The following is a 12,319-nucleotide window of genomic DNA, read 5'->3' on the forward strand; positions in this document are numbered from 1 at the left end:
CACGAGGAAGTCATGCATTATGCAAATGCCTCACATGTGGATTTGTTGATTCTGCTTGCCTGAAAGGTATATAATCCCTGTCCCTCAGTTAAATAAACGGAGCTGTTCTTTACTCTTCTGCCTGGCCCATGTTCCATGTTTTTCTTTTCACTCTTCTCAGCATTCGGCCATCTCCAGCCATTTTGGCACCATAGCTGCTGGTGGCATATGTCTTTGTTGTTTTGATAGGACTAAAGACTGTACCTGTGATTTCACTGGTTTAGAGAACTCCTTAGTGAGGAAACTCTCTCTATCAATGCAGATCAGCATAGAGAAATCAAGATGTTTGCATAGGGTCACACTGCCAGGGTGTGTCAGAAGCAGGGCTCGAACCTAGTTTCTTCTGGCTCCAAGCCTGCCCTTTTACTCATTATTTCACATTGGCTCTCTAAAGAATAAATAATTATTTATTCCTTCTGCAGGAAGCAATGTCATTTTGAATTTTCCCAAAATGCAAGTTAGAAGCAAACTTTTTGAAATGAGCTATGTAACTCTTGTCAGAAGTGAGGGCCAGAGAGGTCTGAGGATGATGGGGAGGGGAGAAGCATGTAAGAGGAGATAGGGTGCAGCTCGTGACAGAATTAGCTGAACAGCTGTTTATCAGACATTCTGCACAATAACATATAAAGTGCAGAAGGGAAATAGTAGCCTTATTGTGTGACTGTGTTTGTTGACAAGTACTCTTTCATTTCTAATGCTCTAAGCCATAATCTCCTTGTGTGGTATGAGTAAGAAACAAGGACATTATGGTTGTAATTAGCTTTGAAAAATCATGTTCCACTTAACCATTTAAAGTCTCACTGGCTAACACAGTGCCAAACTTTCTACTGGAATTTGGAATGTGAGACATGTTAGTTATATTGACTTCCTAAGGTCAAGTCTGCTCCCTGAGGGTAGAGACTTCATTTTATCCAAACTTTCTGCCTGTCCCAGTGCCTACCACAGTGCTCTCTGCATGCACAGCAAGAGCTTAACTTAATAAATGAAATCTAAAAAGTTCATTCTGAGGCTTCTGCATAAGGGAAGTCCAAAATATAAATAAAGGTGCCAGTCTTGCCTTACTCCCATTATAATAAGAACAATGATTTCCTTTGCTCTGGGTTCCATTTTAGATGAAAGTATGAGGCCAACATCCTTCAGGAACATGCCAATTTCTTTACATCACCTGCTTTGTGTGATCAACAGTAAGTCAACATAATGTATTTGGTTTTTACTGTGGAGGTTTTAGACATAATAGGGATTCAGAGAAGATCAAGACATGACCCTGCCCTCTTTCATTATTATAGTCACAAATGCATGTAAATACTGAAGATGGGACCTAGATGTGGGCTGAGATGTTGCTCAAGAAAGCTTTTTTGATAGAGAACAATCCAGTCCTGGAAACACTAAGTGACATGTAGGTGGAAGACCAGAATTACATAGTTCATTCAGCACCTACCTTGCATTAGTTTCTCTTGGTATGCTATTCTTTTAATAGCAGGCCTCATTGGAGCACATTGTATTTTCAGTCTTTTCTGCCCAAACCTATGGCTAATAACTAAAAAACTGAAAAATACATGGTAATAAAGGTACAGGAATATAGCCTTATTTATGTTCTTTAATGGCTTTAAACTAAACTAAAATTTTGGGCACCCTGTACATCTTCATACCCTTTATGCTTCTGTCATTCTTACTATTATTTCTTTGTAGAGTAAATGGTGGATGAACCTCCCCCACTCTATTCATGAGACATTTCTTGATCCTTCATCTGGTTAGTACCTGTCCCTCCTGAATTTATTTTGTCTTACCTTGTATATACTTTGTATTTTTATGTGTATATTGTTGCTTCCTAATCCTGACCCTACCTCAATAGAATGCAATAGCCTTGAGAGTAGGGCTCATTGCATTTTGTCTTTGCATCCACAGTGCCTAGAAGAATGCCTTGTACACAGTAGGCCCTTAATAGCAATATTAACTGTCATCATAAACAGACAAAAAATCCACACTCTAAATCCGAAAAATTATTTTGACTATTTTTTGCAGGGGGATAGTTTTTTGATTATTTGTTTAGGGTCACGATATTGATTCTTTGTTAAAAATGAAGTGAAATGAGGATAACCATCTTTCATATCTGCTCTTTCAAATGGCAGATAGAGAGTTTGCCTCAGAATCCTTCCCATCTCTGACTCAGACTGCCTCAGTGACCATGGGAAAGTGCTTTAGGCCATGCTCTAAGACTCTAAGCTGCAGAGAAGGCATTGATTTTTATTGGTAAGGGGAATTTCCTCATCTAGTGAAATTATAAATCTACTCCTTATTCTTATCAATCAAACTACCAGAAGGTCATTTTATAGAGCTTTGGTTGTTGTTCAGTCGTTTCAGTTGTGTCTGACTTTTCATGACCTCATTTGGGGTTTTCTTGGCAAAAAAATACTGGACTGCTTTGCCATTTCCTTTTCTAGCTCATTTTAACTGATGAAGAAATTTAGGCAAACAATATTTAGTGACTTGCCCAGGGTCACATAACTAGTAAGTGTCAGGCTGAATTTGAAGTCAGGTCTTCCTGATTCCAAGACCAGAGCTCTACCCGGTAGTCCATCCACCACAGCACTTGGTCTGTTTTATAGAGCTAGAAAAAAATAATAAAATTCATCTAGAGAATCAAAAGTTAAAGAATCTCAAGGGGAATAATAAAAAAAATGGGAAGGAAAGGGACTTAGAAATATTTTATCTCGAATTATTCTACAAAGTTGTAACCATCCAAACAATTTGGTATGATTGAAAAATAGAAAAGTTAGTCAGTGGGACAGATTAGGAATAAAGATCCAGAAGCAAATGAACATAGTAGGTTTTATAAACCCCAACTACTGGGGGAAAAGCTTACTATTTGAAAAAAAAAAACTGCTGGGAAAACTGGAAAGCAATCTGGGAGAAGTTAGGCTTAGACTAACATTTCCTACCATATGCCACAAAAAGATCCAAGTGGATATAACATCTAGATATAAAAAGTCACAATATAAACAATTAGAGGAACAGGGAACGAGATACCTTTTACAACTATGCATAAGAGGAGAGCTCTTGACCAGACAAAGTCTAGGATCATAGAGGTAAAATGGACAACTTTGATAACATAAATTTGAAAGATTTTTTTTTTTGCACAAAAAAATCAATGCAGCTAAAATTAGAAGGGAAAAGATTAACTTGGAAAAAATCCTTGTGACAAATTTCTCTCTCAAGGTTAGATGTCCAAGATGTAGAGGAAACTAATTCAACTAAATAAAATCCATCCTTTGATAGACAGTCAAAAGATCTCAAAGGAAGAAATCCAAGCTTTCAACAACCACATGGAAAGAGTGTCTAATCACCAAAGCCAAGAAAAATATCAACTAAAATGATTCTAAAGTTCATCCTCTTACCCATCAGATTGGCAAAGATAACAAAGATTTACTATTGGTAGATCTGTTTAATGGTCAAACAGTTTTGGAAAACAATTTAGAACTATATCCCAAAAGTCATTAAATAGTTCATCTCTAACAATATCACTATTAGGCCTACACCCACCAAGAAATCAAGAAGAGGAAAATTAACCATATGAACACAAATATTCATTGTGTTGTGGCAAAAAAAAAAAACTGAAAGGATACCCCAAATAGGCAATTGCTAATTAACTTATAACATATGAGTGCCATGGAATGTTACTATGCTATAAAAATTATGAAAAGGGCAGATTTCAGAGCAACCTGGGAAGAGTTATATGAACCAATGCAGAGAACAATTTACATAGTGACTACAACATTGTAAAGGAAAGTGCTGTTGAAAGAATTAAGAACTCTGATCAATTCAGTGACCAACTATAACTCCAGAGACCCAATTATGAAGCATGCTTCCTACCTCATGACAGAAAAGTGATAGACTAGAGTTATAGAATGAGAAATATGTTTTCAGATATGGTCAATGCATAGATTTGTTTTTCTTGATAATGCTAACTTGTTAAAAAGAAAACTTATTGGGCAGGGTTATTGGAGTTGGAAGGAAGAGGTGGTAGTAATAGTGAAATAGAAAAAAAGAAAAACGCTCATAAAGCATTCAAAGAAAATTCCCACAAAAGATTAGTAGGAAGTTCACAGGGTAGAACAGAAAGAGAGCTGGCTATGGAACCAATATGCCTGAGATTAAAAATAATAATATTAACCCTTAGGTAATGAGTTTCACAGTTGCATTCAGTTTCAACAGCTAGGTGGTGCAGTGGATAGAACATTTGGGCCTATAGTAGTAAAGACCTGAGTTCAAATTGAGCCCAGACACTTGATAGCTCTGTGACCCTGGGCAAACAAAAAATAAAACAAAAAACTCTTTATTTTCCTCAGTTTCCTCATCTGTAAAATAGGGAGTATAATAGCACCTACCTCCCACGGTTGTTGTGAGGATCAAATGAGGTAATATTTGTAAAGTGCCTTGCAGAGTTAAAGCTTTATATTAAGTGTTAGCTATTCTTATATACATTCCTCTTAATGTTTAGGGTCTGCAAAGTTGAAAACAACAAAAATTTTTGAATTAAGAAAATTTAAATACAGTTTAAATTTTTTTCCAGGAGGAAAAAATGGCATCCTCCTCTCTTTCAAATATCTTGAATTAATACTTCAGCATCTTCAAAGTTATGTCATGCTCAGTGCAGACCTCCTCATCTAGGAAAGAAAGATATGAAAAGAGAATTACCAGCTTGGAAAAAGAGGTACAAAACTTTACTGAAGAAAATAATGACTTGAAAATTAGAATTATTCAAATGGAAAACTTTTGACTCTATTACACAACAAGAAATAATTAAACAAAGTAAAAAAAATTGAAAAATAGAAGAAAATGTGAAGTATCTCATAGAGAGAACACCTAAGCTAGAAAATATATGAAGGAGCAATAATTTAAGCATAGTTATACTACTTTAAAGCCATGAGCAAAAGAAAAAAACAGAGCATAAACATCATATTTCAAGAAAAATCAAACAAAACTATCCAGATATCTTAGAACTAAAGAGCAAGGAAGAAATCGAAAGAATTTGCCACAAAGAATTCTTGGAAGATGGTAGAGTATGTCAGAAAATTCCTAGCTCTCCAGATTTCCTCCCAAAACAAGACAAAATAGCACCTCAGGGTCAACATAGAGTGGCAAAAAATAAACAAGAGTTGGGGCAGATCAGTGGTCCTCCTGGGACAACCAGAGAAGATCCAAAGAAAGATCCTAGGATGAAGGTTTGACCAGAGTTAAGGGCAAACACTTCCAAGCTAGCTTTGTTTAAACAGCAAGCGGCAAACCCTGGGGGCACTTGGATTGGGAACTAGCCTCAACTTCAGTCACAGGAATTTTCCTGTGACTCCCTGACAGTGTAGAGAGTCTGGTATCTGAATGGGGGAAGATTGAGGGAACCTCTGCTGATAAGGGATGCCAGGCCCAGCTGTGCTGCTGAGATGTGGTCCTGGGTGAGAAGAAACTAGCACATGACCCATGAGTGTAGAAGTAGTGGGGCAGGGCTGCTGCTGGCTGCAGGCACTTACAGAAGAGCTGAGGTCTTGGTCTTGGTTCCAGACCAGAGGGGAAAACTGAAGGTCACAGCCACTGGAGGGTTCTCAGGGAGCAAGAGTATTTCCAGCATAGTGTGCTGCGGGCCCCTAGCTGTGGCTTGGAGGGGAAAAGAAGTGCAGAAGTTGCACCTAGGACAAAGCTCAAAAAATACCAGTAAGAAGGACCAGAGGCCAGAGGCACCATCCCCCACACCCCAGACTTAGAGGTGATTATAATAATAAGCTGCTAAACATTTTTTTAAATGAGCAGGCAAAGGAGAAAGAATCCAACCACAGACAGTTATTATGGGTACAGAGAAGACCAGGCTTGGTCTTCAGAGGAGAATACTAAAAAAAATCCTCTCCTACCCCGAAGAATGATGTCAAACAATCACCTGCCCAAAAAGAATTTATTGAAAAAAAAGACTTCAAAAATCAAGTAAGAGAGATTGAGGAATTTTTTTAAAGTAAGAACAATCCAAGAAAAACAAGAAAATTATGAAAAGAAAATCAACCAGAATCTTAAGGAAGAAAATGACTCCTTAGTTAGAATTGGGCAAGGGGAAGCCAGTGAAGTTATAAGAGATCAAGAAATAATAAAACAAAATAAAAGAATGAAAAAATAGATGAGGATATGAAACATCTTATAAGACAAATAACTGATCTGGAGAAGAGATCAGGAAAAGAAAATATAAAAATAACTGGAGTACCTGAAAATTACAATCAAAAAAAAATCTCAAGACAATAATATGAGAAATAATTAAAGAAAATTGTCCTGAAGTGCTGGAACACAAAGGGAAAGTAAAAATCACAAAAAGTCCAGCAGTCATCACCTGAAAGAGGTCCCTAGAGGAAAACCTACAGGAATATCATAGCCAAATTCTGAAACCTCTAGGTTAAGGAGAAAATATTATGAGCAACAAGAAAAAACAATTCAAATATGGTGGAGCCACAATTAGAATTACACCAAAGCAGTGGCTACACTGAAAGATCACTGGTCTTCGAACACTATACATCAAAAAGCAAAAGATCTGGAGTTATGTCTGAAAGTATCTTACCTAGAAAAGTTAAATATAATCATGAATGAAAAAAAATAGACATTCAGTGAATCAACAGACTTTTGATATTTTACTGCAAAAAAGACCAGAACTAAATAGAAAATTTGACATACAAAATCCAAGAGAAATATAAGGTAAATATTATTAAAGACTAATGACAAGGGACTCAGTAAGGAGAGACCGGTTTACTTTTAATATATGGAAATGGAAACCATAGGTCTAAGGTTGTCATTAGTAATTGGATAATTTGAAAGAAAGAGTGGGGTAGAACTGAGTATGATGTGATTATAAAAAGCAGAAAGATGTAGGCAAAGGCAAAAAAAGAGTAATTATCTTATACAAGTGAGGTGTGAGAGGAAGAACTGATACAGAGGAATTAGCTGGGGGAGGAGGGTGGGTAGTTCTGGAACCCTATTTTTATTAGGAATGAATTAAGGAGGGAGCAATACGTATATACATATATATATATATATATATATGTATGTGTGTATATATATATATATATATATATATCTAGAAGAGTATACAAGTCTTCTAAATTCAGAAAGATATAGGAGGGCAAGGGGATAGGGAGGAAGGAGAGTATAAGGGAGGAATATAAAATGTGATAGGGAGGAGTGCAGAAGAGTGTAGATTAATGGGAATGGGATAAAGAGGGAACAACATATAAATTTAGAAGAGTATAACATCTTCCAAATTCAGAAAGAAATAAGATAAGGGGATAGGGTGGAGAGAGAGAGAGAGAGGATAAGGGAGGGATTCTTGGAGGGGGGTAGGTTAAAAAATAGGAGGGCAAGGTATAGGTAAAAGTTAAGTAGAGGAGCAAGGAGGGATAGGAACAGGGTGAGAAGGATAGTGAGGAAAATAGGAAGGATGAAAACATACAAGTAATTATAGTTTAGAATGTGAATATGATGAATTTACTCTTAAAAGGGAAACTGAGAGCAGATTAAAAATTTGAATTCAAAAACATGTTGCTTTTAGGAAATGCTATAAAAATGAGAGATACAAATACAAAATATAGGTCAGAAGTAGAATTTATTGTGTAAAAAAAGCAGAGATAATAATCATGATCTCAGATGAAATCAAAGCTAAAATCAGATTTAATCAAAAGAGAAAATAGGGAAGCCACACTATGTGTCAGCCATATTAATCAATAGTTTTAGACCTGTTTCAACAATCTGGCTAGCAGCTTCTGTGGGGGTGTAAGATCCACCCACAGCCAGCACCCAGAAAGCTGCCAACACCACAGGTTCTTTTAATCTGCTTAACTAAGGAAAGCAAGGTGAAGGGGTTGACAAGCTTACTTTAATTCAGCATACAAATATCATTCACTTACTTCAAGGGAAAAAGCCAGCACCCTGAACTTCAGAGCAAATTACAAACAAAGCACAAACATCAACAGACAGACCCAATACGGATTCATAGTTACCAACATCTAGGTTCAGCCCAGGAGCTCAGAACAAGGGTTGGCCCAGAGTCACACGTGCCACCACTGCTGCGGGAATGAGCTCCAAAGAAAGGACAGCCAACCCCTGGTTTTATATCTTTTTCAGGGTCAGGGGTGAGTCACACATATGACTCACCCATGTGACCTAGAATCATCACAAAGAGACCACTTAAACCCATGTGGTCTAAAAGCCTTTGCTGTCCCAGATATGTAAACTAGGCCCTCCCTGGAGTTACCCCACCTTGGGACCCACCTTAGTTGCCAATCCACACCCAGTAAGGTGTTACACCTAATAGGGGTTTGGGCCTGGGGCTTAGCACCTAGTAAGGCACAATGAAATATACTGAGTTACTCAAAGGGAACAAAAGCCAAACTATTCAAGGGCACTTGGTTGAACTAAGTGCTAAGGAGCCGATTTTGCTTACCAACACAAGACCATATAAAATAACTAGACAGAATAAAAAAATATGAGAGTATACCTTCCAAAACAGACACAGGAGCTATACGAATATATACACAGATCTAAAAAATTGAAGTAATATTTATTGTGCATGGGTAGGTAAAACTAATATTAAAAAAATGACAATTTTACTTAACTAATCTATTTATGTAATATAATCCCAATTCAATTACTAAGAATTATCTTACTGAGTCAGAAAAAATAATAACAGTGTCCATTTGGAAGAGCAGAGGGTCAGGAATTTCTAAACTAGGTTAAAAATTAATTGGAAACTGAATAACCCAATCCTAGGGAATAGGATGGTCAAAGAAAAAGTCATAGAAACATAATTAATGACTTCATTAAAGATAATTATAACAATGAAACAACATATCAAAGCTTGTGAGATTCAGGCAAGCAGTACTTAGAGGAAATTTTATATCTCTAAACCCTCCAGCAACAAAAGAGAAAGAACAGATCAATGGACTGGGAATACAGCTAAAAAAAACCTAGAATACCAACAAATTCCCCCCCCCCCATTAAACATTGTTATAAAAATCCTGAAAATCAAAGAAAGGAGTAACACAATTTAAAGTTAAAGAAAAACCATTAATTAATAAATAAAACTAGGAGATGTTTTTTTAAACAAAATAGGTAAATTATTAGGTAATATGATTTTTAAAGAAAGAAAGAAGAAAACTAAATGACTAGTGGAAAAATTAAAAAGGGAATTCACAAGCAATGAAAAAAGAAATAAATGCAGTATTAGAAGCTAATTTACACAACTATATGCTAATAAAAATTACATAAATGAAATAAATATTTACAAAAATATAAATTGCCCAAGTTAACAGAAGAGGAAATAGAATACTTAAATAATCTAATCTTAGAAAAGGAAATTGAACAAGCCATAAATAAACTCCCAAAGAAAAAAAACCTAGAATCAGATGCATTTATAAGTGAATTCTAAAGATCCTTTTAAGAATAATTTCAATGCTATATAAACTTTTTGAAGATGGGATCCTACTAAATCCTTTCATGATATGATTTATTGATACCTAGACCAGAGGGAACCAAACAAAGGAAGAAAACTATAGACCATCCATTAGACAAATGAATAGTGATGCAAAAAAATTTTAAATAAAACATTAGAAAAAAATTGCAGCAATATATTACAAAGATCATACCCTATGAGAAGTCAAGATTTATACTAGGAATATAAGGCTGGTTCAATATAAGGGGAACTACAAGCCTAACTGACCGTATCAATAACAAAACCAACAAAAATCATATGGTTTTTCAATAGATGAAGAAAAACCTTTTACAAAATGCAATGCCTATTGCTATAAAAAAAACCCACTAGAAAACATAGGAATAAATAGAGCTTTCGTTAAAATGGTAATTTAACTTCTCTTAGTCTTAGTTCCACATCTATAAAACAAGGAGGTTAAACTACATGACCTTTATGGTTCCTTCCAGCTCTAAATATATGATTCTGTGTCCAAAACAGAATTCATTTTCTTTACCCTAAACCCTACCCACTTCTCTATTTCTGTTGAAGGTATGTGCCACCAGCCTTCCAGTAACCCAGGTCATCCACAACTCTTGACTCTCCTTCTTACCTAATCTAGCTAAGTCTTGTGGACTCTACCCTCCTCCATCTCTCACATCCATTCCTTTCATTTACATGGTCACCTGGGTAAGGTTCTTATCAACTAATTCCAAGATTGTTGTAATATGCTCCTATTTGATTTCCCTGGTTCCAGTCTTTGTCCTTTCCAATTCATTCACTTGACTAAACAACCAACAAAACGGTGTTTCTAAAGCTTTGGTCTGACCAAGTTACTTTGCTGCTCAAAAGGTACAGGCCTCTGTCTCACATTTAGAATACTTCACAGTCTGACTCCAGCTTAATTTTCCAGACTTAATACACATTATCCCTCTCTATACGTCACCTTGTAAGCAAATTGGCTTACTTGCTATTCCTTATAAACAATATTCCATTTACTGTCTTTCTGACTTTGCCTGTAATGCATGACCTCCTTCCTTACCTCCACTCCCTAGAATTCTAGCTTACTTCAAAACTCAGTTCAAGTAATCTTGTCTATATGAAGCCTTCACAGATACCCACAAATTGCTAGTATCCCCCAGATTACATTGATTTATCTTAGTATTTACTTATATGTATACGTGTTATTTCCCCCAATAAAATGGAAGCTCCTTGAGGGCAGGAACTGAGTTGTTTTTTTTTTTCTTTTTTGTATATCCTCAGAACCCAGCATATTGCTTGGCACATAGGTGGCCTTTAATAGGTGGTGCTTTTTGGCTAATTGCCTTTCCAAATGCATCAAAAGTTCTTTGAGGGCATGGACTATGTTTCATATTTCCTTTGTATCCCTGACACCTAGCACTAGTCTTGAACAGAAAGTAGGCACTCACTAAATGGCTGATATGAAATGACCAGAGATTTGGTCGTTACTTTGATTTTGCCAAAGGCCTCATTCAGTAGTTCTGTATGTACATTCGTATAACATGTGTGTTTAAATTCACATTAATCTGCCTAAGTGGTACCATATGTTCTCATGCGTTTAAAAATATGTCTTTGTTACAATTCCGTCTTTAAAAAGACAATCAGGAGTATGCACATAAGGAAAAAAGAATTATCTCCTACGTATATAGGGCAGACACATAGCACATTATCAGACTAAAATGCAAGTAGGTATCTATAAACAAACGGTATTTTCTAAAGTGCCTAAAATGTTATTTTAAAGAGAATAGCAATGTCCACTCCATGCAGGAAATAGTTCTAAAAAGTCAGAAAACTATGGACATGGACCTATAAAACATAATAGTCCAGTATTTTAATTGCAGACCCTAGTTAACCTCAAGAATTATAATGTAGTTTGATATAAAAATCTGATCTTTGCATTCCAGGGAAATGAAAGCTCAATTCCAGTATTTGTTAAAGGTCCACCTTTTAATATATCAGTCTAGAAGCTGAAGACAGCTGTTGGGTTTATTTTTGACATTATTACATTTATATCAACTGTTGATTTGGCTTTCATTATAGTACTGTGGAATTTATTGTAGTGGGAATATAACATTGAGACAAACCCCATATTTATGTTCTGCAAATAACTTGACAGTCACTTCTAAGGCACCTCAACTCAGGTTCTAAATTTGAACTTGCGGTTTTGTATGCACGGTTATTTGCCGGCCCACGTTTGCATGCAGAATCACATGCTGCCATGATTTGGGCATTGTTTGTTGTGGCTACAAGTAATGGGTCAAATTTTCAGCCTATTTAACTTCATGTTCTGTCTCTTTATCGCCAAAATTTTGCTAATCGTCTGGTTTTGTCTCCACTGTACGTCAGTCATTTCCATTCAAAGCATATGGAAGCTGGAAAGATATCCTGAAGTTTCTGTTAGATTTACATTCAGATTTATAAATGTCCACAATTTTTTTGGCAAGGTGTCATCTTACAGATATAGATCCAAACCTAATTTCCCATTTATACCATAAAATTCAGATGCATGTTGTCTTACAGAAATAAAAAATTATGCTGCTGATCTAATGCTGATGCATTATGTACTTTGAGTTGTCTTCCTAGTAATGAAATAGGTTAGTGTATTATTGAAATGGTTGACCAGTAATAAAAATGATAATAATATCTAGCATTTACATACTGTCTATTATATACCAGACACTGTGCTGAGCATTTTATAAATGTTACTTCTCTTGAGTATTAGAATATATGTAGTCTGGCCATGTAGAATGGTAGAATTGTTTGTAGCCAGAG

The 12,319-nt window shown here is 35.9% G+C and overlaps 1 protein-coding gene across 1 annotated transcript in view; it reads left to right on the forward strand.

Annotated features, from left to right (window-relative positions):
* The window catches only part of KIF6 (kinesin family member 6), a 493,781-nt gene that overhangs the window by 134,864 nt on the left and 346,598 nt on the right, over positions 1-12,319 (forward strand). The window lies entirely within an intron of this gene.

Source organism: Trichosurus vulpecula, chromosome 7, assembly GCF_011100635.1.
Source record: "Trichosurus vulpecula isolate mTriVul1 chromosome 7, mTriVul1.pri, whole genome shotgun sequence".
NCBI classification, from domain to species: Eukaryota; Metazoa; Chordata; class Mammalia; order Diprotodontia; family Phalangeridae; genus Trichosurus; species Trichosurus vulpecula.